The sequence below is a fragment of the Rhinatrema bivittatum genome, chromosome 2 (genome assembly GCF_901001135.1).
Source record: "Rhinatrema bivittatum chromosome 2, aRhiBiv1.1, whole genome shotgun sequence".
Taxonomy (NCBI): domain Eukaryota; kingdom Metazoa; phylum Chordata; class Amphibia; order Gymnophiona; family Rhinatrematidae; genus Rhinatrema; species Rhinatrema bivittatum.
In genome coordinates, this window is record NC_042616.1 from 352,380,479 (window position 1) to 352,407,575 (window position 27,097).

General features: G+C 46.0%; 1 protein-coding gene and 1 long non-coding RNA gene across 4 annotated transcripts in view; one reads left to right on the plus strand and one right to left on the minus strand.

Annotated features, from left to right (window-relative positions):
• The window catches only part of LOC115084695, a 40,587-nt gene extending 23,338 nt beyond the window's left edge, over nucleotides 1–17,249 (minus strand). Inside the window, exons 1-2 of the long non-coding RNA XR_003854631.1 lie at nucleotides 17,141–17,249; nucleotides 3,481–3,552 (exon numbers count right to left, since the gene is read on the minus strand). This is a non-coding gene — a long non-coding RNA (uncharacterized LOC115084695). The remainder of the gene's footprint in view (nucleotides 1–3,480; nucleotides 3,553–17,140) is intronic.
• A 9-nt stretch (nucleotides 17,250–17,258) lies between these two features.
• Nucleotides 17,259–27,097, plus strand: part of STX17 (syntaxin 17) — a 237,667-nt gene continuing 227,828 nt past the window's right edge. Inside the window, exon 1 of one of the 3 annotated variants that reach the window (XM_029589914.1) lies at nucleotides 17,259–17,429. The gene's annotated coding sequence lies outside the window, so the exon portion shown is untranslated. Of the gene's footprint in view, nucleotides 17,532–27,097 lie in introns of all 3 variants that reach the window. The other 2 variants (XM_029589912.1, XM_029589911.1) reach the window with 2 other exon arrangements.

Consider the following 27,097-nt stretch of genomic DNA (forward strand, 5'->3'; position numbering starts at 1 on the left):
TCTTGTGAAGATTTGATGACCTTCAGAGTGAGGAAACTCTCCCAAAGATGAGATCTGTGCAATGTTCTCTCAACCTAGTTTAATGTTACCCAGGTAGAGAAATTGCGAAGCCGGCCCACTTGGCCAGAAATCCCACCCCAAACTCCTTCCCTTTTCCTAATTTGCATCGCACCGTGCATTATGATGCTTTCGCATGCGTTAAAGGCGTTTTCGCATGCGTTAAAGGTGCTTTTCGCATGCGAAAACGCCATATAGCACTTTTGATAAATGACCCCCTTAGATTGTAATCCCTCCGGGGATAGGGAAATGCCTATAGTACCTGAATGTAATATGCTTTGAAGTGCATAAAGTGTGAAAAGCTGAATATAAAATTCTAAAATCTAAGTAAAAATATAGGCTTAAAATATAGAAAAATACCAGTAAAAACTTTCAGTGAACCAGATAATAAATTAATTACTCGCACCTTTTGCCAGTGAGGAAATACCTTGCTCTGTCAGTTGAAACACTTCTTGAAGAGCATCCTCTAACTGTGTTAACCACTCAGGTAAGTCTCCTTCGTTCAGATCCAACCTCAGAAGCTTAGGGGCGGATTTTAAAAGCCCTGCGCGCATAAATCCTTCTGGATTTATGCGCGCAGGGCCCTTGCGCGCCGGCGCACGCAGAGCCCCGGGATGCGCGTAAGTCCCGGGGCTTTCTAAAAGGGGCGGGGAGGGGGCGTTCCCGAAACGACGCGGCGTTTCGGGGGCGGGCCCGGGGGCATGGTGCCGGCCCGGAGGCGTGGTCGAGGCCTCCGGACCAGTCCCCGGGTCGGGTGACGGCGCGCCAGCAGCCTGCTGGCGCGCGCAGATTTACGCCTGCTTTTGGCAGGCGTAAATCTGCCAAGAAAGGTAAGGGGGGGTTTTAGATAGGGCCGGGTGGGTTAGGTAGGGGAAGGGAGGGGAAGGTGGGGGGAGGACGAAAGAAAGTTCCCTCCGAGGCCACTCCGAAATTGGAGCGGCCTCGGAGGGAACAGGCAGCGCGCGCCGGCCCCGGATTTTATAAGATACGCGCGGCTACGCGCGTATCTTATAAAATCCAGCGTACTTTTGTTTGCGCCTGGTGCGCGAACAAAAGTACGCGATCGCGCAATTTTTAAAAATCTACCCCTCAGTTCTTATGTCACTGAAAATGTCCTGAAGAGAATCCCAGGTAGAATACAGTCTGATCTTGGTCTTTTTAAATTGTGTGACTATACTTAAGAGGTGTGGTAATTGCAAATGTTACACTGGAATGTGAACAATAAACTTTTGAGTTGATAAATTTGGAATTGTTTTCTTAAATTTCCAGTTTAAGCAGGTGGTTGTCTTATTAAAAGTAACATATACTGGTACAAAGGATTGAATTTTACAATTAAAATCCACTTTATAGAGCAGATCCAAGATGGCGCCTTGAGGAGAGGACGCGTTGAAAGGAGCTCCTCGATCGGATTGTTTTTTTTCCTACCTTAAGAAACAGAATGCCTCACACCAAGCGAAAGGGGCGGGTGAGGCAGGAGTCCGCAGCCGCCGTCTCGCCAGACCCCCTTCAGCTGAAAATCGAGGGTTTTCTCAACGCGCCTAAAACGTCTACCCCAGAGAGGAGGTCTGCGGCGCCGGGCGAGGAGCACGCCCAGGCGCCATTAGACCCATCAACATCTTTGAGTCCTGGGGCGCCCACCACTCCCCCTCCCCCCGGTCACGACGGGAACCTGGAGCAGGCCTGGGCTCGGCGACCGGAGGGGTTAGCAGGAGCGCAGGCGGCAACGGCTGTTTCCGGGCTAAGACCTGTCGGAGAGATGGCGTGTGTAGACGCTCGTGAGGAGCGGGGAGAACAGCAAAGACCCACCGAGCAGTTTTCGGTGGACGAAAACACGCCTCAGAACGTTATCAAAGGGGGAGAGGTACCGGCAGATGAAATACAGAAAATCTCGGAGGTCTGCCGGGTTAAAGAGGTAAGCCCAGATCTCAGCTTTAAATTAACCAAACCTCAAGAAATAACTTTGGACGTGGTTTGGAACGCATTAGTAGCCTTGGAGAAGGCTATCTCCACTTTGACTGTGGCAGTGACTAATATTCAACAAAAAGATAAGGAATTTAAGCCTCTGATGGAAGTTCATGAAAAGAAAATTAAAGAGATTGAAATAGATGTGATTAAAATTAAAGAAACTCAAGTGAAAATGATACAAAATGAAGGAAATATATCTAACAAGCTGGAATCTCTGGAAAACTCTCAAAAATACTTAAACTTGAGGATATTGAATTTCCCTTCGGTAAAATTAATATCACTATGTGACCAATTTAAGAAATATATTTTGGAAGTCTTACAAATTCCAAATGAAGCAGTACCACCTGTTTCCAAGATATATTTTGTATCAAAAGTAACAGAAAGTATTCAAGCAGAACAAAATGCCCCCTTAGAGTTAGGGGCAGATTTGACTGCTTTTTTGGAAACATCCACATTAGAACAAATAGACTATCGGGGAACAGTACTGTGTACTTTTGTTTTTCCATCAGACCGAGATTCAGTGCTGAAATGCTTCTTACGTAATAGAGAAAAGCTTTTCTACGGGGAAAAGATAAGAATATATCCTGATCTTTCAAGAAGTACTCAACTGCGCAGAAAACAGATGTTGGAGATGTGCCAAGAAGCAAGGCAGCTGGGCGCAAAAATCACTATTAGATATCCCTGCAAATGTTTAATGTTCATAAATAATAATAAGTATATATATTATGACCCAATACATTTACGTTCTTTTTTGGATAATTATCAAGCTGAGACAGCGATAACTTAGTGGTATGGGCAAGTTAAAATAATATTCTCTCCTAAAATTTCTTGAAACATTTTTTTGTAATTACATTTTTGATGCTCCCATTAACATCTTGGATCTCCTTATATTCCTGAGTTATATTATACTTATAATTGTAAGAGTCCAGGTTAGGATGTATTTTTCTTTTTTGTAAAAGTTATAGTATTGGGATAGTATCTATGTATGAATAGAGGACTAGATATGTTATGTAACGTTGAAATATTGTGACTCATTGTCAATTATTTGAAAAAGCATAAATAAACAATTAAAAAAAAAAAAAAAAAAAAAATCCACTTTATCAGCAAGGACAACGTAGCTCCCATTATGGAGAGGAGATATTTCTAGAAAGGGAGATTTAATGAGCGCTGATAAAACCGGGCAGTTTGTATTCTCAATTTGATTATCACACACTGCAATTTCAGCTACGGTGTCACAGATTAGCTATTCTTGTAAAACACAATTTCTCACATTCAAATATTTTATTGATTCTTAGTCCTAGCGAATCAAATGAAAAGGATTTTCTATGATTATTTTCAATAAAGCTGTGCCAGACTGATGCAAATGTCTTTTATTATGAACTTTCCAATTATGATAATAATTATGGCCTGGAATTATAAATTCAAGTAGAATGCCAATCTCCTATATGCTTCTGTTACCTGGGTATAGGGTTTCTCTGACCCTATGCAGATTCTCACGTGTCAATCTTCTCATCAGTCTAACTTGTGCATCTGTGAGATTCAAAGCAGTCTGTATTATAGACATATCCAAACACATCCAATCCATCATCTTATTAAGTAAATGGTGCTTCATGAAACTTATTTCTGACAAACTGTAAAATAGAAAATTCATCAATACTCTCTACATCATATAGGGTGGCTTCAAATACCTGTACAAGATGATCCTGAAGGATATACATGCCATGGGCTAATGAATTATCATTTAGGTCAGAAATTCTTGCAATTCTCTGTAAGGTTTCAGTTGTTTTCTCAGTTACCGGTACTTTTTTCTGAACATTCCAGTTATTTATATATCCACTAACCTTTGATGTCCTACCTTTCTGTGGTATCTGTAGGTCGTCTTGGTATCATGTAATTGCAGATCTCCTTTTTCTTGTTTTACTGATTATTTAACGTGTTTTGTATACCGTCATTCGGTTTCGTCATCAGAACGGTTTACAGTGCTCGTGAAATAATCTTGGTTACAAAAATCAATGTAGCAAAAAGACATCAGGAAGGAAGGTTTTGGGGTTTGATTGTTAGTAGAATACATTATGGCTGTTTTACCTTTAAAAGAGCAAATACTTCTTCCTGTTCCCAAGTTACATAGTTTGTTTTTAAACTTGAAATATTGAATTCTTATTTCTTGTAGATGGTTCTCAAAGGATTCACTCAGGTTAGCATCCTTGCATTGTAAATACAAACTATATACTCCATTAATTTTACTCATATTAAATTTAATGCATACTGGACTAGGAAAATAATATTGAAACCTTAAATAACCAAAGTCTGGATTTTCTTTACCATTCATCCATTTAGCATTATTGTCTATGGGCAAATTTTCCTTCCAAAAGAGACATGCATTCGGATGTAAAGGAAGAGATTTATTTGAATTTTCACATCCTGACATCTTATTGTGCATCCACAATCACCTTCATATAATGACCATGAGTATCCTATACTATTTGTCATCATTGTCCACTCGGGATAGGTGCAAAAAGTATCTGCAAAGGTTTGCCTGAAGAGGCCTTGCAATCTTAATTCTCCTTTATTATTATTCTTGTCACTTTTCCATTTTTTCAATTTCAATAAAAGTAAAGCTTTATCTGAACATAAGTTTCATCACGGTTCCACCAGTCTCCATAAAAGGAATGGTCACAAAATATTATGCTAGTGACATTCTGATCCCATTTGGGAATCTGATATTCACCTGGTCTATGTGTATCATTCAGATTCAAAAAATTAGGAGGATCATATCTATAGTCCTGACTAGGAAATCATCTGTAGTTCAAAGGACTATTTTCCCCTAAGAATTTGAAATTGGAAGGTATAGTCTGCTATAATGGTGTTAGCTTGCCAATTTCTGGGATGATCAAATGTCATAATGTAAAAAATGTACAAACTCCTGATAGCATGTCAATTCACGCTATGTCTCATGATTATAAAAAGAGTCTAAGGGTATATCAAATTCTAGAACTGTTTGTTGTAAATCCCTTTAACTCTTCATTCAATACTTGCTATAGCTGTAAAAGGCTATTACGTGCCTGCATCCCTAAAGTATGTCCTAATGTTTCAGCATCTATTAGAATTATTGTTGATATGGCCAGAACCCTTTCTTTAAATACTATGGGGTTTGGATAAGGCTGAAAGATCAGTTCCTGTGTGAGACAGGTGAAATCTTAAAGGTAGATTTTAAAATGGCCACGTGCACAAGCCCATAAACGTGTGTATGTAACGACGTGTGTCAAAGGGAACATATTTTGTAATGTTTGCACATATGCGCACGAACAATGCAAAATACGTGCATGTTTCGGCTGTAAATTGCGCATTACACAGTAGAGTGCATATGTTTGCGCACACACATGGAAACGCGAGGGCGGGACCTCCTGTTCCTCTGTTCACTGTGGGTAAAATGCCAGGGCAAGGCAGGCAGCCCAATTTCATCATAAGGGACATTGCCCATCTGGCAACCCTGTGGCAGCCAGACGGAGAAATTAACGGCAATTCAGAAGGTCATGGAGGGAGCTGCAGCTTGCCTTCAATGAGCGGGTCTCCTACGTTGACGCTCTTTACTATTATTATCGGGCCGATACAGTACAGTGCGCTCCGATGGAGCGCACTGTTAGCCGGCATTTGGTCATTTGGACACGCGTTTTGGACGCGCTAGCTTTACCCCTTATTCAGTAAGGGGTAATAGCGCGTCCAACACGCGCGTTCACCCCCCCCCCCCCCGAACCCAATAGCGCCCGCAACATGCAAATCCATGTTGATGGCCCTATTAGGTATTCCTGCGTGATTCAGAAAGCAAAATGTGCAGCCAAGCCGCACATTTTACTTTCAGAAATTAGCGCCTACCCAAAGGTAGGCGGTAATTTCTCCGGGCACTGGGAAGGTGCACAGAAAAACAGTAAAAACTGCTTTTCTGTGCACCCTTCGACTTAATATCATGGCGATATTAAGTCGGAGGTCCCAAAAGTTTAAAAAAGTAAAAAATAAAATTTTTTTTAAAAATTATTTATTTATCATTTTATAAATACAAAGATCATAAATTTTTGCATTTAAAGAAAAAACATGAGATGATAGTCACGAAAAATAAAATTAAACCAATTACAAAATTCAACTTATACAATAGACTCCATCATCATTAAATATCAATCAATAGAAGAGATGCTTTGGGTTATCCATGAAATTCACAGGGAGAAACAAAACAATAACAATTATCCATCAAGTAGTTATGTGGCAAAACCTAACAGACAATTTTAAATGGGCCCGCGACTGGCGGGTCGAAAACTGGACGCTCAATTTTGCCGGCGTCCGGTTTCCGAACCCGCGCGATTCAGAAAGTAAATTGTGCAGCCAAGCCGCACATTTTACGTTCAGAAATTAGCGCCTACCCAAAGGTAGGCGCTAATTTCTTCCGGCACCGGGAAAGTGCACAGAAAAACAGTAAAAACTGCTTTTCTGTGCACCCTCCGACTTAATATCATGGCGATATTAAGTCGGAGGTCCCGAAGGGTAAAAAAAGTAAAAAAAGAAAAGAAGAAAAATTTGAAGTCGGCCGGTGGCTGTTGGGTCGAAAACCGGGCGCTCAATTTTGCCGGCGTCCGGTTTCTGAGCCCGTAGCCGTCAGCAGGTTCGAGAACCGACACCGGCAAAATTGAGCGTCAGCTGTCAAACCCACTGTCAGCCGCCGCTCTGGTCCAAAAGGAGGCGCTAGGGACGCGCTGGTGTTCCTAGCGCCTCCTTTTGCCCGTTTCTACCGCCGGACCTAATTTAAATACTGCATCGCACGCACAGGCGAGTGGCCTGTGCGCGCGCCGAGAATCGCCCGCTTTCCCGCGGACTTTACTGAATCGGCCTGATTGTAATTAAGGAGTGGGCTAGGGATGTTAGTTCTTCATCACCAGACCAAAAAGAAGGAGGGAGTTGGAGATAGGGACAATGGTGTTCTCTATCAGCCCTCTACAGTTTTCCACTGTGAGCCTGAATGCCCTATGGTAGCCTTTAGCTCATCCAGTATATACAGACTGTGAAAAAATTGTTAGGGTACAAGCTTAAGGAAAACAATTTCTTTAAATCCCAAGGTCTTCAAATGTCACAGCACATACATGCTGAATGACACAAACAGAGTAGCAATAACTAGCTATCAAAATTAGATTCTTATACATCCATAACTTTCAGCCAGTATACCCATCCACATGCTCATATTCTTTAGGCCTGCACAATCCCTTTGTTGAACAACCCAAAAAATATCGTACATCATACCCTTGAGAGAGCTTCAGGCAGCTCCTAGCAGAAAGTCATTGCAGGTATACAATGGAGACCCCCTCAACCTCTTTAATGTGTTCAGTATGCAATGGATTAGAAAACTGACTGGCTTGAAGATATGTAACAGAACTAGTATAGCAGCTGGAGGTTCAGGCTACGTGGGGTATTCCCCAGCTAGTTCTCATTGATAGAGAATTGACATCACATGGAGATGGGAGGGAACAAGAAAAGACGTGTGAATTCTAACATCTGGCATGGATGGAGGGGAGTAGGAGCACCCAAAAAAGTGCACAACGTAAATTCGATACAGAACTGAAGAAACTCAAATCTTCAGGATTAACGCAAACTGGGGAGGGAAGAGAGGGGAGCATAGCACCCCGTCCACTGCTCACCGGTATGCAAATTCCTTCACCCACTGGCAGACACAGCGCAGAAGTGCTCTGCCTGGACTCGGGCATGCACCACGCCTCAGAAGAGGATTTCGCAGTCGAGGGACCTGCCCCTGGCCAAACTCTCCTGCCTCGACTGCCAGACTGAGTGTCTGGCGGTGGACAGGAGAAAGTTGACCAGATCATCTCTCTGGCGCAGAGGCCCTCTCCTGGGGATCACGCCTGTAAATCAGGAGATGTGGGGTAAAATTCAACCAAAACCCCAGAAATAAAGCCTTCAAATAGGAAAGGAAAGGGGTCAGCCTGGGGCACTGGAGTCCTAGTTGGAAAACATTCTCCTCCTGTCCGCAAAAAGAACAGGAGGGGTCTGCTCGGAATACGTGCGCCCTGAACTGGACGGTGGCCACTGATCCGTGCACCAGCCTCCAGGAGTGGTCCCCTTCTTAGCTGGGGTTCACCGCAGTAGAATGAGCCCTAGCAAGGACTGCCCCCGTCTCCCTCACCCGGACCCAACATTTCCCGCCAGAGTGTGTCAGGATGGGAGGCGAGGGTGAGGTGGTGCACGGTATGGGTCACGACAGGTCAGGGAGAGCGTCCACCCTTTGTGGTCCTAAAAGAAAGCCGGAACTCTTGGCCCAGTTGACCTTGGCCGAGGATGCTGCTGAATAAATATGCTGACAATCCCCTGCCCTCTCCAACTCAACCGGGTCCTGAACCGTGAGGAGCATATTGTCAGCATAAGCCGAAAGGGTGACCCGCATGTTGCATTACCAACTCACCAATTTTGCAAATGCAAAATTGGGAAACTCCCATTTCCAGCACAACGGCAGCAAAGAAACGGGATCTGAAATACCAGATGCAGAAATCCACAGGTTATGGGGACATGCAGTTACCCCACCAGTCTATGGTGGTGGAGTCAGCTCTCAAGAGGGCCAGAAAGATAAGGATCCATTCCAATTTGCTGCCTGGGAGTTACCATATGCTCCTTGATTCCTTTGGAAAGAAGGTTTTTCAGGGGTCCATGCTTAGTACCAAGGATTTCCCACCACTAGTTCTACATGGTGCAATATATCCACAATTGCGTCCATAAGCTGAAGCCCTGCGTCTTCACCAAGATGAGGGAACTCGCTTTTCCCCAACCACTCAAAGTTGTAGAGGAGGCGATCCAACACCCCACCTTCATATAGTCTGTGTCTTTCGACACTATCGTCTGAACATCAGTGATCTCCATTGGTGTTCTCCACATGGCATGGCTTTGGACTAGCAGTATTTGAGAGGACACCCTTGAGAAACTTGGGTGACAACTTCCTATCAAAAGCATCCCTTCCACTCTTTCTACTAGTCCTGCCTACTGCCGCTGCCACCACAGAGAATGCAGCAACATCAATTTCCTGTGAGACCTCCATATTGGGAATGCACACAGCCTAAGGTTGCTCAGCAGGCCCATCTAAATCAGGGCCTAGTTTTCATCCAGATTTTGAAGACCAGTCCCAACCCCGGGGGCAGTATTCAGGCTTTTCTCCCATTGTGGCATCAAATTACCATGGATATCTGGATCCTTAGGATCATGTGCTGTGGCTACCGATTGAATTTCTTCTGACTCCCCTTCCCTTCCATAAAAGGGTTCTCTCCTTCTGGGCCACTCTCAATTGCCTCAGCTCCGGATGACGGTTCAAGCCCTGCTTCAACAGCAATTCATAGACCTGGACTTCACAGATCTTACAAGTGACCTGATATGTACATTTTTACTGCCTTCTACAGTCACTTTCTTATCTTTAGACCAAAACCTCTCATTACAAAACATGCTGTTGTATCAGACTCAGTTGTATTTTGTAGTATACCAATGGTTAAATATAAAGAATTTTAAAAAGTTCTTCAAAGCCTTAGGGTTCTCATCAACTCCAAAAATTCTCACTGATTGCAGCACAGCACCTCCAGTTCATAGGTGCCTGTACTCCAGAGGACATTCCTTCCTGATGATTGGACAGTTTACCCTTTGATGTCTTCTTCTGCAGACCCAGGACACATCTCAACATATGCAAGTCATCCTGGGCCGTATAACAGCTGCATTGCACATGGTCCCTGACCCACCTATACATCTGCTGCTTGCAATGGGGTCTACCCAATCCATGCAACCAACTGACTCAGCCGTTGAACTCTATGATTCCCTCTCGGGGATGATGAAATGGGAACTACACTGGTGGCTCCAACCACACGTCCTCCAGGAGGGAGCTCCTCTTCAACATCCTCACCATCAGACCACACTGGCAATGAATGCCTCAACAATAGGTTGGAGCGCGCACACCCAGTCCTGCCTGACACAGTGCACCTGTTTTTTCTCGGAGCATCATCTGCATATCAACCTTCTCAAACTGCGGGCAATCAGAAATGCTGTAATGGGCTTTACTCATCAACTCTAAGGACAAGAACATCTTAATTCAAACAAACAACTAGGTTTTTCATGAACAAATAGGGATCAGTGGGTCTTAGGAGTCATCGAGGACAGTTTCGCTGTGGAGTTTTATGGACGTTTTTGTAGCTGTTGCATATAGGGCCAGTTATTCCAGTCCCATGCTCTTAAAAGCGGTCAGGGTTGATATTCAATTTACTTTGTTATACCAAAGAAGGGATATACCTTTTTGCGCTATTGTGGACCTAAAGCAATTCAATAAGGTTCTGAAGGTGTTCCACTTTAGGATGGAGACTCTGAAGTCTCTTATAGTAGCAGAATGACAGGGAGAATTTTAATGTCATCAAGAATGCTTTCACAGGTTCAGCTTTTCAAACTCTGACAATTAAACAAACTGAAACTATTGCTCCTCCACACTGATTTCATAACTGTTGTACAAACCTTAGTTTTTAAATTATGTTGACTTCTCCAACTCAGCCAGTCCCCATGACGCAGCCATGGTGCGAAACACTGCCATGTTGTGGCAGTATGTATTATTTGGAATTTGTAAACTATGTTTTTCCTCATCACCTCAAATAAATATACAAATTAGTTTATATAGTAGAACAGTCTAATTTGTGCCACACATTCCTCTTTTCTAATTTGTTTTATATGCGTGGGCTCTTTACTCCACACTTTTTTTTGTGCTTTGCACTGATATAGTATTTACAATATTTATAGAAAGCAAAAGGAAAATGTAATAGTCAGTTGTAACTCCGGGAAACTTGACAAACAAACACAAATGATTTGTTGCACTCGGGGGTGGATCCTTGTCCTGGGACAGTGCGAGGACAGCCCCAGGGGGGCGGAGCACGGAAGGAGACAGAGGCAGTGTAGAGCTTCACCACTGGAAGCCCGAGGTCCCCCTGGGAGGAGCCCGGAGGGACCTGGGCCGCTTGGACTTAGGTGGGCCTCGCAGGGTCTCCTGGGAGAGTGGAATTCCGGCGTGCCCACAGACACTAGGGGAGCACTTTCGGGTTGAAGCAAGGAGAACCAGAACAGTGATGGAGAAGACAAGGCTAGGGACAGAGCCAGAATCTATGGACAAGGTCAGGCAGGCAAAGGTCAGAGTCCAGAAGTCAGTCAGAGGAATGGTCAACGAAGCAGAGTTCAGGAGCCGAAGGTCAGACGAGGTCGAAGACGGGCAGAGATCCGGAGGCAGGTAGCAGGCAGGCAGAGTAGTCTAGGAACAAGCTGAGGTCTTGAGGCAGGCGGCAGACAGGCAGGCAGGTCAACGAGCAAGCTGAGGCCTTGGGCCAGGCAAGCAGGCAGGTAAAGGAACAAGCTGAGGTCTTAAAGCAGGCAGCAGGCAGGTCAAGGAACAAGCTGAAGTCAGTACCAGTGAGACAGTCCGAAGTATGACCAGGGAGACAGACAGATGAACGCAGGAACAAGCAGAACTCAGGAACTAGGAAGCTGGAACGGAACTGGAACAAAAGGATCCTGGAAGGAGACTAGGAACAAGCAAGCAGGAACAAACGTAAGGGCAATCTCAGGAACAAACCGACTCAATTGCCAAGGAAAGGAAGTGAAGCCAGGGACTTCCTTATAACAGGGAATCAATCAGGGTGCGCCGCAGAACTAAGATCCGCCCTGGGGCCTACATAAGACTGGATGGTCCGTGCGCGCGCATGTAGGGGCATGGTCAGTATCGCTGAGGACGCCAAGCCTCGGCGTGAGGCCTGGTGCGCAGAGGGAAGGCCCGGCGACCACCACCGTGGGACGCCGGGGCCTAGCTGGACTGGCAACCACCGCAAGGGAGGTCAGCTCGGGACCCGCTGTGGAACCACAGAGGTGCGCGGACCCATGCATGGGACGGCTGCGGGCGGGACACGTAACATGATTCCGTCCTAGAATCCTTCAGCTGGGTCTCTTCGGTTCCTCTGAATGAGATATTCTCCGTCCAGTTAGCACAGACAGGCTCTGCTCGTACCAATGACCAAAGGAGGGCAGTGGTCAGGATCCACATCACCCCCTTGTCCAGCAAGAGAAGGAAAATCCCCTAAAAGAGGTACTATTACCTAACTAATCACTTTGGGGTCACCACTCGTTTAGGCCCCCCCCCCCCCCCCCTTCTCGTATGTTTACCAAAGAGGCTGCTTCGGGCTAAAACTTTGAGGTGCTTGTCCCTGTATCTACTAAGAAAATCATTTTTAAGCTAGTTACCTGAACTTAATGTACAGGAAGAGGTCTACTCAGTCAATTGAAGTAATTTAGATACAGTTATTTGGTAGACAGCCAGCAAAAAGGTTCCAAGTAGTAAGCAGTATAAAAATATAAAAGTAAAAATGATTTACTAATACAGCAAGCTTGTGAATGTCTTCCCGGGGAAAACTGCTCTAACTTTCAGCAAGCTGCTGAGTGGATAAAGGCAGTATAATTTTACAGCATCAGCTTCTTATTCCCTGAATTAAATAGGCAAATGTGACTTCCAGCTCACAAACCTTCCACACTGTAGCCTTTGCTCCACTCCCTGCTATCCAGCTTGAACCAGTTTGTTCCAGCTTCTTACTACAGCACTTTTTTTTTTTTTTAATTTTCTTTTTATACATTTTAAACAAAATAGACAGCAATTACAGCTTGTCAGTGAATGGGTGAAATTATACAGTTAACATAGGCAAAAACTAATGGTTGATCCACATAATTTTACACAAAGAAATATGTTCAAGAATAATATTATCCAGTTTACAGCCAATCTTAATCCAAAGTAATATCCCCGTTATAAAGTAATTGGGAGATCCAAGATGGAAAACAATTGAGCAAATACAAGAAAACATGTAATGCAACTAGAAGGTGATTAACGCTCATTTACATTCCCATGATCAGGATACAGTGATTACCTCACAACGAAATCTACTCGCCTATCATCTACCAAAGAAAGAACCTTCTCTACAGCTGGCCCAACCATCTGGAACAAGATGCCCACAGAACTCAGATTAGAACCATGCCCGTCTACCTTCCGCAAAAAACTTAAGACATGGCTCTTCATCCAGGCCTTCACTTAACCTACAGTTCCAGCAATTCCTCACTAATTCAGACACTGACTCCTACCTAAACTCTCTGACAAGTGTAGCCTATACACTTATGCCTCTTCTCATCATATTATTGTATTATCTAATTTGTTCAGTTATGCCTTCTATCGCTCCGGCTATCCTAGCCCTCCAGGTTAATACCCCTTGTTATATGTAACTTTCATTTCTTGTTATATGGTTGACTTTGTTATTCCCCTCATGTTATCTGTAAACCGATCTGATATGAATTTTCTTTCATGAAGGTCGGTATATAAAAATGTTAAATAAATAAATAAATAAATACCTAAAGTTATCTTGCATCAAGAAATTTGCGCAACTCAAGCGGCTCAAAAAACACAAACCTTTCACTTTTAAATTTCACTACACATTTGCTATGATAGTAAGTTGTAATCTGAACACCAAGGGGTAGATTTTCAGACCGCGCGAATAGGCGTACTTTTGCTGGCGCATCAGGCGCCAGCAAAAGTACGCGGGATTTTAGTAGATACGCGCGTAGCCGCGCAAATCCTGGATCGGCGCGCGCAAGGCTATCGATTCTGTATAGCCGGCGCGCGCCGAGCCGCGCAGCCTACCCCCATTCCCTCCGAGGCCGCTCCGAAATTGGAGCGGCCTCGGAGGGAATCCTCTAACGCCCTCCCCTCACCTTCCCCTCCCTTCCTCTACCTAACCCACCCGCCCGGCCCTGTCTAAACCCCCTCCTTACCTTTGTCGGGGGATTTACGCCTCCCGGAGGGAGGCGTAAATCCCCGCGTGCCAGCGGGCCACCAGCGAGCCGGGACGCGGCCACGCCCCCGGGCCCGCCCCCAAAATGCTGCCAACACGCCCCTAAACGCCGCACGGCTCGGGCCCGCCCCCCCCCCGACACGCCCCCGACTTGCCCCCCTCGCCAAACCCCGGGACTTACGCGAGCCCCGGGGTCTGCGCGCGCCGGTAGGCCTATTGAACATAGGCGCACCGGTGCGCAGGGCCCTGCTCGCCTAAATCCGCCCGGATTTGGGCGGATTTAGGCGAGCAGGGCTCTTAAAATCCGCCCCCAAGGTTTTTAGCCTCTTGGCTCATCTGAAGAAAATTTCTCTTGCGTACTTGTGTAGCTCTTGTTATATCAGGGAAAATTCAAGTTTTCTGCCCTAAATATAATTTGTCTGTATTTCTAAGAGACATTTTTAATATCTTGTCTATATGTTGCACGGACAAATCTTATACATAAAGTTCCTCGGTGTTCCACTTGTTCAGCCATTGTTTGTTCCAGAAAAGCCGTGATGTTACTCAAATAATTTTGTTGTAAATCACTTTTTTGATTCTCATTCTTTTTCTTACTCAGTGTCACAAAGAAAATTTTCGCTATTGGGGAATATCATCTAGAGATAGCCGTACATTTTCTATCATATACAGGCCTATCCTGTAAAGTGCGGCCACGTTTACCCTGCTCCTAAGCCGCTTTTAACTCACGTTCCGGCCGCGTTAGCCCTTCCTGCGATCCCGAATCCCCTTTAACCTACTCCTACCGCGTCCTAAATTCCCCGGGTAACCCCTTCCGCCCGCGGCATGTATATTGCATGCAAACGAGCGAATTAGCTCGATATTGCATGCAAACGAGCCAATTAGCTATTCCCCTAGCATCCCGTAACCCGCGCCCCGACTAACGCTACCTTTCCCTGCCGTTTTGTCGCGCGTTTAACCTGCAAACTTACCGCCTACCCTGACCCAGGCGGTAGAGGCATGGGTAAGGGTAGGTGGCAAGCTTTCCCCCAGCCCCCAGCCCCCGCTCACCTGCCCCGGCCGCGATCATGGGTGCCGGTCTCCGTGGCAGCCCCAGTCCTCTCCCCTCCTCCCGAAGCCAGCTTTTTTTTTTTGGCTTCGGAAGGAGGGGAGAGGACTGGGGCTGCCACGGAGACCGCTTTCCCCCATGCAAGTAAGTTGTTTCGCCGCTTGTCTCTTCTCCCCCCTCCCGGAGCAGGGCGCGAAAAGCTGCCTTGCTCCGGGAGGGGGGGGGGGGGGGAGAGATGACAGCGGCGAATCCAAAAAATAAGCGAAAAAAACTTAAAAACTAAAAGTAAGTTGCTTCGCCACTGTCATCTCTTCTCCCCCCCTCCCGGAGCAGGGCGCGAAAAGCAGCCTTGCTCCGGGAGGGGGGGAGAGAGATGACAGCGACGAAGCTTTCCCCCAGCCCGGACGCCGGCAAAAAACTTACTTTTTTGCAGCCAGCCATGAGCACGAACGCGATCTGGCCTGCCTTAGCTCTTCCCGACAAGATGGCCGCCTGCACGGGGAAAGCGTGCAATTGGCCGCTCAAGGCGGCTTTCCGCCCTGCTCCGAGAGGAGGGGGGACACTGACAAGTAGTTTCGCCGCTGTCTTCGCCGTTGTCAGTGTCCCCCCTCCTCCCGGAGCAGGGCGGCTTTCCGCCCTGCTCCGAGAGGAGGGGGGACACTGACAAGTAGTTTCGCCGCTGTCTTCGCCGTTGTCAGTGTCCCCCCTCCTCCCGGAGCAAGGCGGCTTTCCGCCCTGCTCCGAGAGGAGGGGGGACCCTGACAAGTAGTTTCGCCGCTGTCTTCGCCGTTGTCAGTGTCCCCCCTCCTCCCGGAACAAGGCGGCTTTCCGAGAGGAGGGGGGACACTGACAAGTAGTTTCGCCGCTGTCTTCGCCGCTGTCAGTGTCCCTCCTCCTCCCGGAGCAAGGCGGCTTTTCGCACCCTGCTCCGAGAGGAGGGGGGACACTGAAAAGTTGCTTCGCCGTTTCTCCGCCGCTGTCTTCTGGCTTCGCCGGTGTCCGGGCTGGGGGAAAGCTTCGTCGCTGTCAGTGTCCCCCCTCCTCCCAGAGCAAGGCGGCTTTTCCGCCCTGCTCCGAGAGGAGGGGGGGACACTGACAAGTCGTTTCACCGTTGCTTCTGCGCTGTCGCCGCCGTTGCTTCCTGGTATCTGTCATTTCAAATGACATTTGAAATTTCAGATACCAGCGTGGCGTGAAGCCTTAGGCCCGCGCACCCAGGATCCTGTATAGGCGCTCTATCCAGTATCCTGGGTTGCGCGGGACTAAGGCTTTTCGGACGCGGCTTACATTTACATATGATTAGGCTTCAGGATCGAGCGGTAGGTGAGCTGCACTGTGCGGGCGGTAACCGCGGGTGCCGTAGGCACTAACGCAGCTCTTCCTACCGCTCGGTACTGGATCACCCTGAATGGATGCTTTCAAGTCCATATATTCTCCAGAATGATTGGTGTCTGAGATTCGCTCGAAAAAGCAATTGTACTCACTCAGGGTGATCCAGTACCGAGCGGTAGGAAGAGCTGCGTTAGTGCCTACGGCACCCGCGGTTACCGCCCGCACAGTGCAGCTCACCTACCGCTCGATCCTGAAGCCTAATCATATGTAAATGTAAGCCGCGTCCAAAAAGCCTTAGGCCCGCGCAACCCAGGATACTGGATAGAGAGCCTATACAGGATCCTGGGTGCGCGGGGCTAAGGCTTCACGCCACGCTGGTATCTGTCATTTCAAATGTCATTTGAAATGACAGATACCAGAAGTCGGGACTGCCAGTCCCCCTCTCCTCCTCCCGAAGCAGGGCGCGAAAAGCAGCCTTGCTCCGGGAGGAGGGGAGAAGAGACACTGACAGCGGCGAAGCTTTCCCCCAGCCCGAACCCGACCCGGACCCCCAACCGGACCCGGCCTGACCGCTGTCAGTCTGTTCTCCCCTCCTCCCGGAGCAAGGCTGCTTTTCGCGCCCTGCTCCGGGAGAGGGGAGAAGATGACAGCGGCGAACCTGAGCGGCAAAGCCCGAACCCGACCCGACCGGACCCCCAACCCGGACCCGACAAGCGACGAAACTGAGCGGCGAAACTAAAAAAAAAGAAAAGCAATTTTTTTTTCAAAATTGACAATTTGGGGTTTTTTCCAAAAGCGACTTACTTTTGGGATCTGTCAAGATCCCAAAAGTAAGTCGCTTTTGGACGCAAGCAAAACTTACTTTTTGCAGCCATCGTCAGTACCACGACCTGGCTCCGTAGCTCCTCCCGACAAGATGGCCGCCTGCACGGGGAAAGCGTACAATTGGCCGCTGAAGACGTGACGTGACGTGATCTCTGCCATTCCTACCACCATCTCCTCTGGCCTTGGGTCTCGCTCCTTCTTCCCTCGGATTTCCCCCAATGGGGTCAGGTACCTCTGACTGCTCTGGTCGGCCAGTCGCACCTAAATCCAGGGTCTGTGCAAGATGAGGCAGCAGAGGCATCACGGGAGCCCCAGGGCTTAGCGAGGTGTGTATGTCCAGCGGCATCAGCGTTTGCTCCACCCCGACGCCGACATCGGACACAGCTCTATGCAGTGAGAAGAAACCCCCGATTAAAAGTTGAGAAGAGGTTAGAATCAGTGTAGTCGGGGTCTCCTCTCTGATTCTCCCCTTCCTATGTAGCATTGTATTTGGGGCAATTCTTTCAAATTCAGGAGTTCTCCTCTCACACGTCCTTCTATTCAGACACCATCTTGGATCCTAGACTACAGCACTTTTGTTTTGTCTTTGCTGTTAGGTTTTCAGTTTCTGGAAAATGCCAGTATCTGAGTTTTAACTCCTTCACTTTCCTCCTATCAGAGGCTGAAACCTCAGACACTAATTTATTCAGGCTGTTATCCCAGTGTACTTAGGTCCTCCAAATGACCTTGGATTCCCATATGTTGTCTTATTTTTATTAATTTCAATGCTCAGTCCCTTTACTGCACAATGTTGCAGGGCTGGCCAGGCTCTACTCATGGATCAGCAATATGGACTCTTGCAGCACCATACGTTTCTACAGGAGGATAGGGGACCTCAGGGGAGGCAACATAAATGCATTGGCCTTCGGGCACCAGAGGCCCTTGGTATGCCTCTGATGCTAACCACCTTAAGCACATCCTCTGAAAATGAATTACAGAGCTTAATAGTACTTTGAAGGAGTGCAAATTTTCTGATTTGTTTTGAATTTGCTACTTGCTAGCTTCATGGAGCATTGCCTAGTCTTTGTATTTTTTGAAAGAGTAAATAACCAATTTACATTTACCCATTCTATTCCATTCATGATTTTATAGACCTCTCTCATACCCCCCCCCCCCCCCCCCCCCCCCTCCCCCCCACCCCCCCCCCCCCCCCCCCATTCAGACAACTCTTCTCCAGGCTGAACAGCCCCAACCTACAGCTCGATCCAGTAAAGTGTGCTCCGTCGGAGCGCACTGTCACCCTGCTCTGGACGCGTGTTTTCCCTTACCCCTTATTCAGTAAGGGGAGGAAAACACGCGGCCCGCCCGCGGCACCTAATAGCGCCCTCAACATGCAAATGCATGTTGATGGCCCTATTAGGTATTCCCTAGCGATCCAGTAAGTAAAATGTGCAGCCAAGCCGCACATTTTACTCTAAGAAATTAGCGCCGCCCAAAGGTCGGCGCTAATTTCTTCCGGCGCCAGGGAAGTGCACAGAAAAGCAGTAAAAACTGCTTTTCTGTGCACCCTCCGACTTAATATCATAGCGATATTAAGTCGGAGGTCCCCAAAAGTAAAAAAAAGTAAAAAAAAAAATAAAAATAAATTTTGAATTCGGCCCGCGGCTGTCGGGCCGAAAACCGGACGCTCAATTTTGCCGGCGTCCGGTTTCCGAGCCCGTGGCTGTCAGCGGGCTCGAGAACCGACGCCGGCAAAATTGAGCGTCGGCTGTCAAACCCGCTGACAGCCGCCGCTCCAGGCCAAAAGGAGGCGCTAGGGACGCGCTAGTGTCCCTAGCGCCTCCTTTTCCCCGTTTGCACCGCGTCGCCTCATTTAAATACTGGATAGCGCGCACCGGCGAGGGGCCGGTGCACGCGCCGGGAGAGCGGGCGTTCGTCCGCTCTCCCGCGGACTTTACTGGATCGAGCTGAAATTTAGCCTTCTCTTATTTTCCCTTTTTATCATTTTGGTCACCCTTCTCTGTACCTTTTCTGGTGCAACTATATCTTTTCTGAGATGTGGCAACCAGAACTGAACACAATACGCTAAGTGCAGCCTCACCATGGAGTGCAGGGGATTATTGTATTCCCTGTTTTATTCTACATTTTTTTAAAATAATTCCTAACATTCTGTTTGCTTTCCTAACATTCAAATAGAATGTGTAAAAGTAAACAATTTATGAATAATACATGCTAAAAATGATTGTATAATTTAAATTATTTGGAATGGTGCAAGCAGTTTGGTAGCTATAGTAATATACACTGAAAATACACAATTTTCTGTTACATACAGGCATATTTTATTACCACCAAATATAGAGACCCCCAAGCAAACTGTCAGGGCTGGGCTGGTGAATATGCCCTGTAGAGAAGGAGATGTAGGCAATGGGCAACCACGTGGACAGGTCTATCTGGCAGACTGTAGTGATAGTATTAGTTAGCAGTTGGGTTGGTTTGGTAGATTATAAGTACACAAAAATCTACAAACCCTAGTGAAAACTTCTTGATGGTTTTGTGAATTGGATATGGTCGTGGTATTGGGTGTGAACTGAATAAGGAATCCTGCTTGCATGTCTACCCAGGAGGGTGAAGTATAGTGGAGGAAGATGATAAAAATTATCTTAAATAAGGAGTGGTATCCCTCAGATGGTAACGCTTTATGGCTGGTAGTTGGGATAGATCTTTACAAGCGTGGACAATAATAACTAGGTAGACTGGATAAGAATACAAGAAATGTCAACTAGGTTAAACCAAATGTGCATCAAGCCCAGCATACTGTCTCTAACAGTGGCCAACCCTGGTCACAAGTACCGTATTTTTCGCTCCATAAGACGCACTTTTTTCCCCCCAAAGTGTGTGTGTGTGTGTGTGTGTGTGGGGGGGGAATGTCTGTGCGTCTTATGGAGCGAATATATAAAAAAATATATTAACTGCAACCCCCCCCCTCCTGACCCCCCCCCCAAGACTTACCAAAAGTCCCTGGTGGTCCGGGGGGGGGGGGGGGGAGTGTCCCCGGGAGCGATCACCTGCACTTGGGCCGTCGGCTGCCAGTAATCAAAATGGCGCCGGCAGCCCTTTGCCCTTACTATGTGACAGGGGCTACCGGTGCTATTGGTCGGCCCCTGTCACATGATAGGAGCAATGGACGGCGCTGGCGTGGCACTCCCCAGACCCGAAAACGAAACGGTGACAAAAAATTGTATGCATACCCCTAATTTGCAGTTATGGGAGAAGTGCAGAATAGAGTAAATGTCCACACAAGGATTTCAATATGATATTCAAATATCATAAGAACATAAGAAATTGCCATGCTGGGACAGACCAAGGGTCCATCAAGCCCAGCATCCTGTTTCCAACAGAGGCCAAAACCAGGCCACAAGAACCTGGCAATTACCCAAACACTAAGAAGAACCCATGCTACTGATGCAATTAATAGCAGTGGCTATTCCCTAAGTATAATTGATTATAGCCATTAATGGACTTCTCCTCCAAGAACTTATCCAAACCTTTTTTGAACCCAGCTACACTAACTGCACTAATTACCTTCTCTGGCAACCAATTCCAGAGCTTTATTGTGCGTTGAGTGAAAAAGAATTTTCTCCGATTAGTCTTAAATGTGTTACTTGCTAACTTCATGGAATGCCCCCTAGTCCTTCTATTATTCGAAAGTGTAAATAACCGAGTCACATCTACTCGTTCAAGACCTCTCATGATCTTAAAGACCTCTATCATATCCCCCCTCAGCCGTCTCTTCTCCAAGCTGAACAACCCTAACCTCTTCAGCCTTTCCTCATAGGGGAGCTGTTCCATCCCCTTTATCATTTTGGTTGCCCTTCTCTGTACCTTCTCCATCGCAACTATATCTTTTTTGAGATGCGGCGACCAGAATTGTACACAGTATTCAAGGTGCGGTCTCACCATGGAGCGATACAGAGGCATTATGACATTTTCCGTTCTATTAACCATTCCCTTCCTAATAATTCCTAACATTCTATTTGCTTTTTTGACTGCTGCAGCACACTGAGCTGACGATTTTAAAGTATTATCCACTATGATGCCTAGATCTTTTTCCTGGGTGGTAGCTCCTAACATGGAACCTAACATCGTGTAACTACAGCAAGGGTTATTTTTCCCTATGTGCATCACCTTGCACTTGTCCACATTAAATTTCATCTGCCATTTGGATGCCCAATCTTCCAGTCTTGCAAGGTCCTCCTGTAATGTATCACAGTCTGCCTGTGATTTAACTACTCTGAATAATTTTGTTATCATCCGCAAATTTGATAACCTCACTCGTCGTATTCCTTTCCAGATCATTTATATATATATATTGAAAAGCACCGGTCCCAATACAGATCCCTGAGGTACTCCACTGTTTACCCTTTTCCACTGAGAATATTGACCATTTAATCCTACTCTCTGTTTCCTGTCTTTTAACCAGTTTGTAATCCACGAAAGGATATCGCCTCCTATCCCATGACTTTTTAGTTTTCGTAGAAGCCTCTCATGAGGGACTTTGTCAAACGCCTTCTGAAAATCCCAAATACACTACATCTACCGGTTCACCTTTATCCACATGTTTATTAACCCCTTCAAAAAATGAAGCAGATTTGTTAGGCAAGACTTCCCTTGGGTAAATCCATGTTGACTGTGTCCCATTAAATCATGTCTTTCTATATGCTCTACAATTTTGATCTTGAGAATAGTTTCCACTATTTTTCCCGGCACTGAAGTCAGGCTCACTGGTCTATAATTACCCGGATCGCCCCTGGAGCCTTTTTTAAATATTTGGGGTACATTGGCCACCCTCCAGTCTTCAGGTACAATGGATGATTTTAATGATAGGTTACAAATTTTAACTAATAGATCAGAAATTTCATTTTTGAGTTCCTTCAGAACCCTAGGATGCATACCATCCGGTCCAGGTGATTTGCTACTCTTTAGTTTGTCAATCTGGCCTACTACATCTTCCAGGTTCACAGTGATTTCGTTCAGTTCGTCTGAGTCATCACCCCTGAAAACCATCTCCGGAACTGGTATCTCCCCAACATCCTCATTAGTAAACACGGAGGCAAAGAATTCATTTAGTCTTTCTGCAATGGCCTTATCTTCCCTAAGAGCCCCTTTAACCCCTCTGTCATCTAATGGTCCAACCGACTCCCTCACAGGTTTCTGCTTTGGATATATTTAAAAAGTTTTTATTATGAGTTTTTGCCTCTATGGCCAACTTCATTTCAAATTCTCTCTTCGGCTGTCTTATCAATGTTTTACACTTACCTTGACAATGCTTATGTTTTATCCTATTTTCTTCAGATGGATCCTTCTTCCAATTTTTGAAGGATGTTTTTTTGGCCAAAATAGCCTCTTTCACCTCACCTTTTAACCATGACGGTAATCGGTTTGCCTTCCTTCCACCTTTCTTAATGCGCGGAATACATATGGACTGCGCCTCTAGGATTGTATTTTTAAACAATGTCCAAGCCTGTTGAACACTTTTTACCTTTGCAGCTGCACCTTTCAGTTTTTTCCTAACTATTTTCCTCATTTTATCAAAGTTTCCCTTTTTAAAATTTAGTGTTAGAGCTGCAGATTTACTTATTGTCCCCTTTCCAGTTATTAGTTTAAATTTGATCATGTTATGATCACTGTTGCCAAGTGGCCCCACCACCGTTACTTCTTTCACCAAATCTTGCGTTTCACTAAGAATTAAATCTAAAATAGCTCCCTCTCTTGTAGGTTCCTGAACCAATTGCTCCATGAAGCAGTCATTTATTACATCCAGGAATTTTATGTCTCTAGCAAGTCCTGATGTTACATTTACCCAGTTAATATTGGGGTAATTGAAATCTCCCATTATTATTGCACTGCCAAATTGGTTTGCTTCCCTGATTTCTCTTAGCATTTCATCATCTGTCTGACCATTTTGTCCAGGTGGACGGTAGTATACTCCTATCACTATACTCTTACCCAACACACATGGGATTTCTACCCATATAGATTCTACTGAGTATTTACTCTCTTGTATGATCTTTATCCTGTTGGACTCTATACCCTCCCGGACATAAAGTGCCACAGCCCCACCAAGTTGATCCTCCTATCATTGCGATATAATTTGTACCCTGATATAGCACTGTCCCATTGGTTATCCTCCTTCCACCAAGTCTCTGTGATGCCAATTATGTCAATCTCATCATTTGCTGCTAAACACTCTAACTCTCCCATCTTACTTCTTAGACTTCTGGCATTGGCATACAGACATTTCAAAGTGTGGTTTTTGCTTGTTTTAACAACCTGCTTTTCAGTTGTTTGGGATAATTCGATAATCATTAGCTTTGGTGATTTTTTACATATGGGCAGAATGTTGGGAATTATTAGAAAGGGAATGGTGAATAAAACGGAAAATGTCATAATGCCTCTGTATCGCTCCATGGTGAGACCGCACCTTGAATACTGTGTACAATTCTGGTCGCCGCATCTCAAAAAAGATATAATTGCGATGGAGAAGGTACAGAGAAGGGCTACCAAAATAAGGGGAATGGAACAACTCCCCTATGAGGAAAGACTAAGAGGTTAGGACTTTTCAGCTTGGGAAGAAGAGGACGACTGAGGGGGGATATGATAGAGGTGTTTAAAATCATGAGAGGTCTAGAACGGGTAGATGTGAATCGGTTATTTACTCTTTCGGATAGTAGAAAGACTAGGGGGCACTCCATGAAGTTAGCATGGGGCACATTTAAAACTAATCGGAGAAAGTTCTTTTTTACTCAATGCACAATTAAACTCTGGAATTTGTTGCCAGAGAATGTGGTTCGTGCAGTTAGTATAGCTGTGTTTAAAAAAGGATTGGATAAGTTCTTGGAGGAGAAGTCCATTACCTGCTATTAAGTTCACTTAGAGAATAGCCACTGCCATTAGCAATGGTTACATGGAATAGACTTAGTTTTTGGGTACTTGCCAGGTTCTTATGGCCTGGATTGGCCACTGTTGGAAACAGGATGCTGGGCTTGATGGACCCTTGGTCTGACCCAGTATGGCATTTTCTTATGTTCTTATGTTCTATGTTTGCTTTTGATGGAACCTCTCTGTTGGGATGCCCTAACTCTCCTGTTTCATTAGTATCCTTCAAGGATACATTTCTCCGAACCATGCGTTGCTGAGTGACTGTCGGCTTTCCCCCTTGTTCTAGTTTAAAAGCTGCTCTATCTCCTTTTTGAAAGTTAGTGGCAGCAGCTTGGCCCACTCTGGTTAAGGTGGAGCCCGTCCTTTCGGAAAAGTCTTCCCCTTTCCCCAAAAGTTTCCCCAGTTCCTTACAAAGCTGAATCCCTCTTCCCTGCACCATCGTCTCATCCACGCATTGAAACTCTGGAGCTCTGCCTGCCTTTGGGGACCTGCACGTGGAACAGGAAGCATTTCAGAGAATGCCACCCTGGAGGTTCTGGATTTCAGCTTCCTACATAAAATCCTAAATTTGGCTTCCAGAACCTCTCTCCCACATTTTCCTATGTCGTTGGTGCCCACGTGTACCACGACAGCCGGCTCCTCCCCAGCACTGTCTATAATCCTATCTAGGTGACGCGTGAGGTCTGCCACCTTCGCACCAGGCAGGCAAGTTACCAGGCGGTCCTCACGTCCACCAGCCACCCTGCTATCTACATTTCTAATAATTGAATCACCAACTATGATGGCCGGCCTAACCCTTCCCTCCTGGGCAGTAGCCCTGGGAGATTTGTCCTCAGTGCGAGAGGACAATACATCACCTGGAGAGCAGGGGCCTCTGGAAGCTGGGCTGTGGAAGTCAATCCCTGGATCCCTCGCGGTGACCTCTGGACTCCTCTCCCGCTGGATGCTGGGAGCAGTATGCAGATGAGCCTTCCGGTCCTCCTCTACTGCAAACCTTGCGGGGCCTCTGGAAGCTGGGCTGTGGAAGTCAATCCCTGGATCGCTCGCGGTGACCTCTGGACTCCTCTCCCGGGGGATGCTGGGAGCAGTATGCAGATGAGCCTTCCAGTCCTCCTCTACTGCAAACCTTGCGGGGCCTCTGGAAGCTGGGCTGTGGAAGTCAATCCCTGGATCGCTCGCGGTGACCTCTGGACTCCTCTCCCGGGGGATGCTGGGAGCAGTATGCAGATGAGCCTTCCGGTCCTCCTCTACTGCCCACCCAAGGATTTCAATATGATATTCAAAATGAGAATATCATATTGAAATCCTTGTGTGGACTTTTACTCTATTCTGCACTTCTCCCATAACTGTGTACTGTTTAAGTGCAGGATTTGCTCCCCTTTTCTGTTTTTGGATTACCCCTAATTTGCTCCATAAGATGCACAGACCCCCGGGAACAGAGCTGGTTTAGCACACCATTTTTTTTTTTTTAATTTCCCCCTCTGAATCCTAGGTGCACTTATGGAGCGAAAAATACGGTAATTTAGTTTATTCCAACCTTAATTTACTGCAATTTCACTTTAAATATCAAAGAGGCTAACAATAGAAGTACCCAGCAGAATCCCAAATCCCAAATCTAGTCTACATAAAATTGGTTTAATGACTTTTTCTCTAGGAATTTGTCTAACCCTTTTTGAATCCAGCTGGGCCAACTGCTGTTATCACATCCTGTGGCAACAAATTTCATATTTTAATTGTTTGCTGAGTAAAAAAAAAAAAAAGTTATCTTCTTTGTTTTAAATGTGCTACATATTAGCTTTATACAATGGCCCTTGATCCAAGTGCTGTTTGAAAGGGTGAATAATCATTCTCTGTTTACTCGTTCCATCCACTCAATGATTTTGTAGACCTTTGTCATATCTCTTCCCCATCTTTTTTCCAGGCAAAGATGGGCCAGTGGTCTTCTGCTGTCATAACAACATAAGAAGTTGCCATACTAGGTCAGACCAAGGCTATGTCAAGTCCAGCATCCTGTTTCCAACAGTGGCCAATTCAGGTTGCAAGTACCCAAACATTAAGTAGATACCATGCTACTAATGCCAGTAATAGCAGTGGCTATTCCCTAAGGGGGTCACTTTTCAAAACCGCGCACGGTTCCCGGCACGTGCATATGGCACGCACATGTTATAAAATGCCATGTCTGCACGCACATGTGTGCCGGAGTTTAACATCTGTGCGCACATGTGGAGGGAGAGTTCAAATTTTATGTGGCAACGTGATTTGGCCTTTTTCCCAGTTCTTTCCCAGTCTGCTCCAATTAAGGATCGGACTGGGAGGGTAGTTCCTTATCCTCCTGCCTAACCTTCCTTCCCTTTCCCCTTTCCACCCTAACCCTTACCTAGCTACCCCAAATGTTTTTATTTTACAACTTTCTGTTTCTCTGGAGTATTTTCTGTGTGCCGGCCAGCTGCCGGCATGTGCTTCCCCAGGACAGCAGCTAATGGCCGCTATCCCGGCCAGCCTCTGTCCTGCCTCTTTTTCAGGGCTCAGCCCTTCGGCGCATAACAGGTTATGTGCGTGGCCAGGTCCTTTGTAAAATGCACACAAGGCCCGGCCACAAGCGTAACCCCCATTTTTAATGTGAGGCGGGCTTTTAAAATTTACTTATAAGTCAACTTGATTAATAGCAATTAATGGACTTCTCCTCCAAGAACTTATCCAAACCTTTTTTAATCCCAGCTAAACTAACTGCAGTAACCACATCCTCTGACAACAAATTCTAGAGCTTAATTGTACGTTGAGTGAAAAAGAATTTTCTCCAATTAATTTTAAATGTGCCACATGCTAACTTCATGGAGTGCTTCCTAATATTTTTGGTATCTGAAAGAGTAAATAACTGATTCACCTTTACCCTTTCTAGATCTCTCATGATTTTATAAACCTCTATCATATCCCCCCTCAGCCATCTCTTCTCCAAGCTGAACAGCCCTAACCTCTTTGGCTTTCCTCATAGGGGAGCCATTCCATCCCTTTTATCATTTTGGTCGCCCTTCTCTATACCTTCTCCAGAGTAACTATATCTTTTTTGAGATAACAG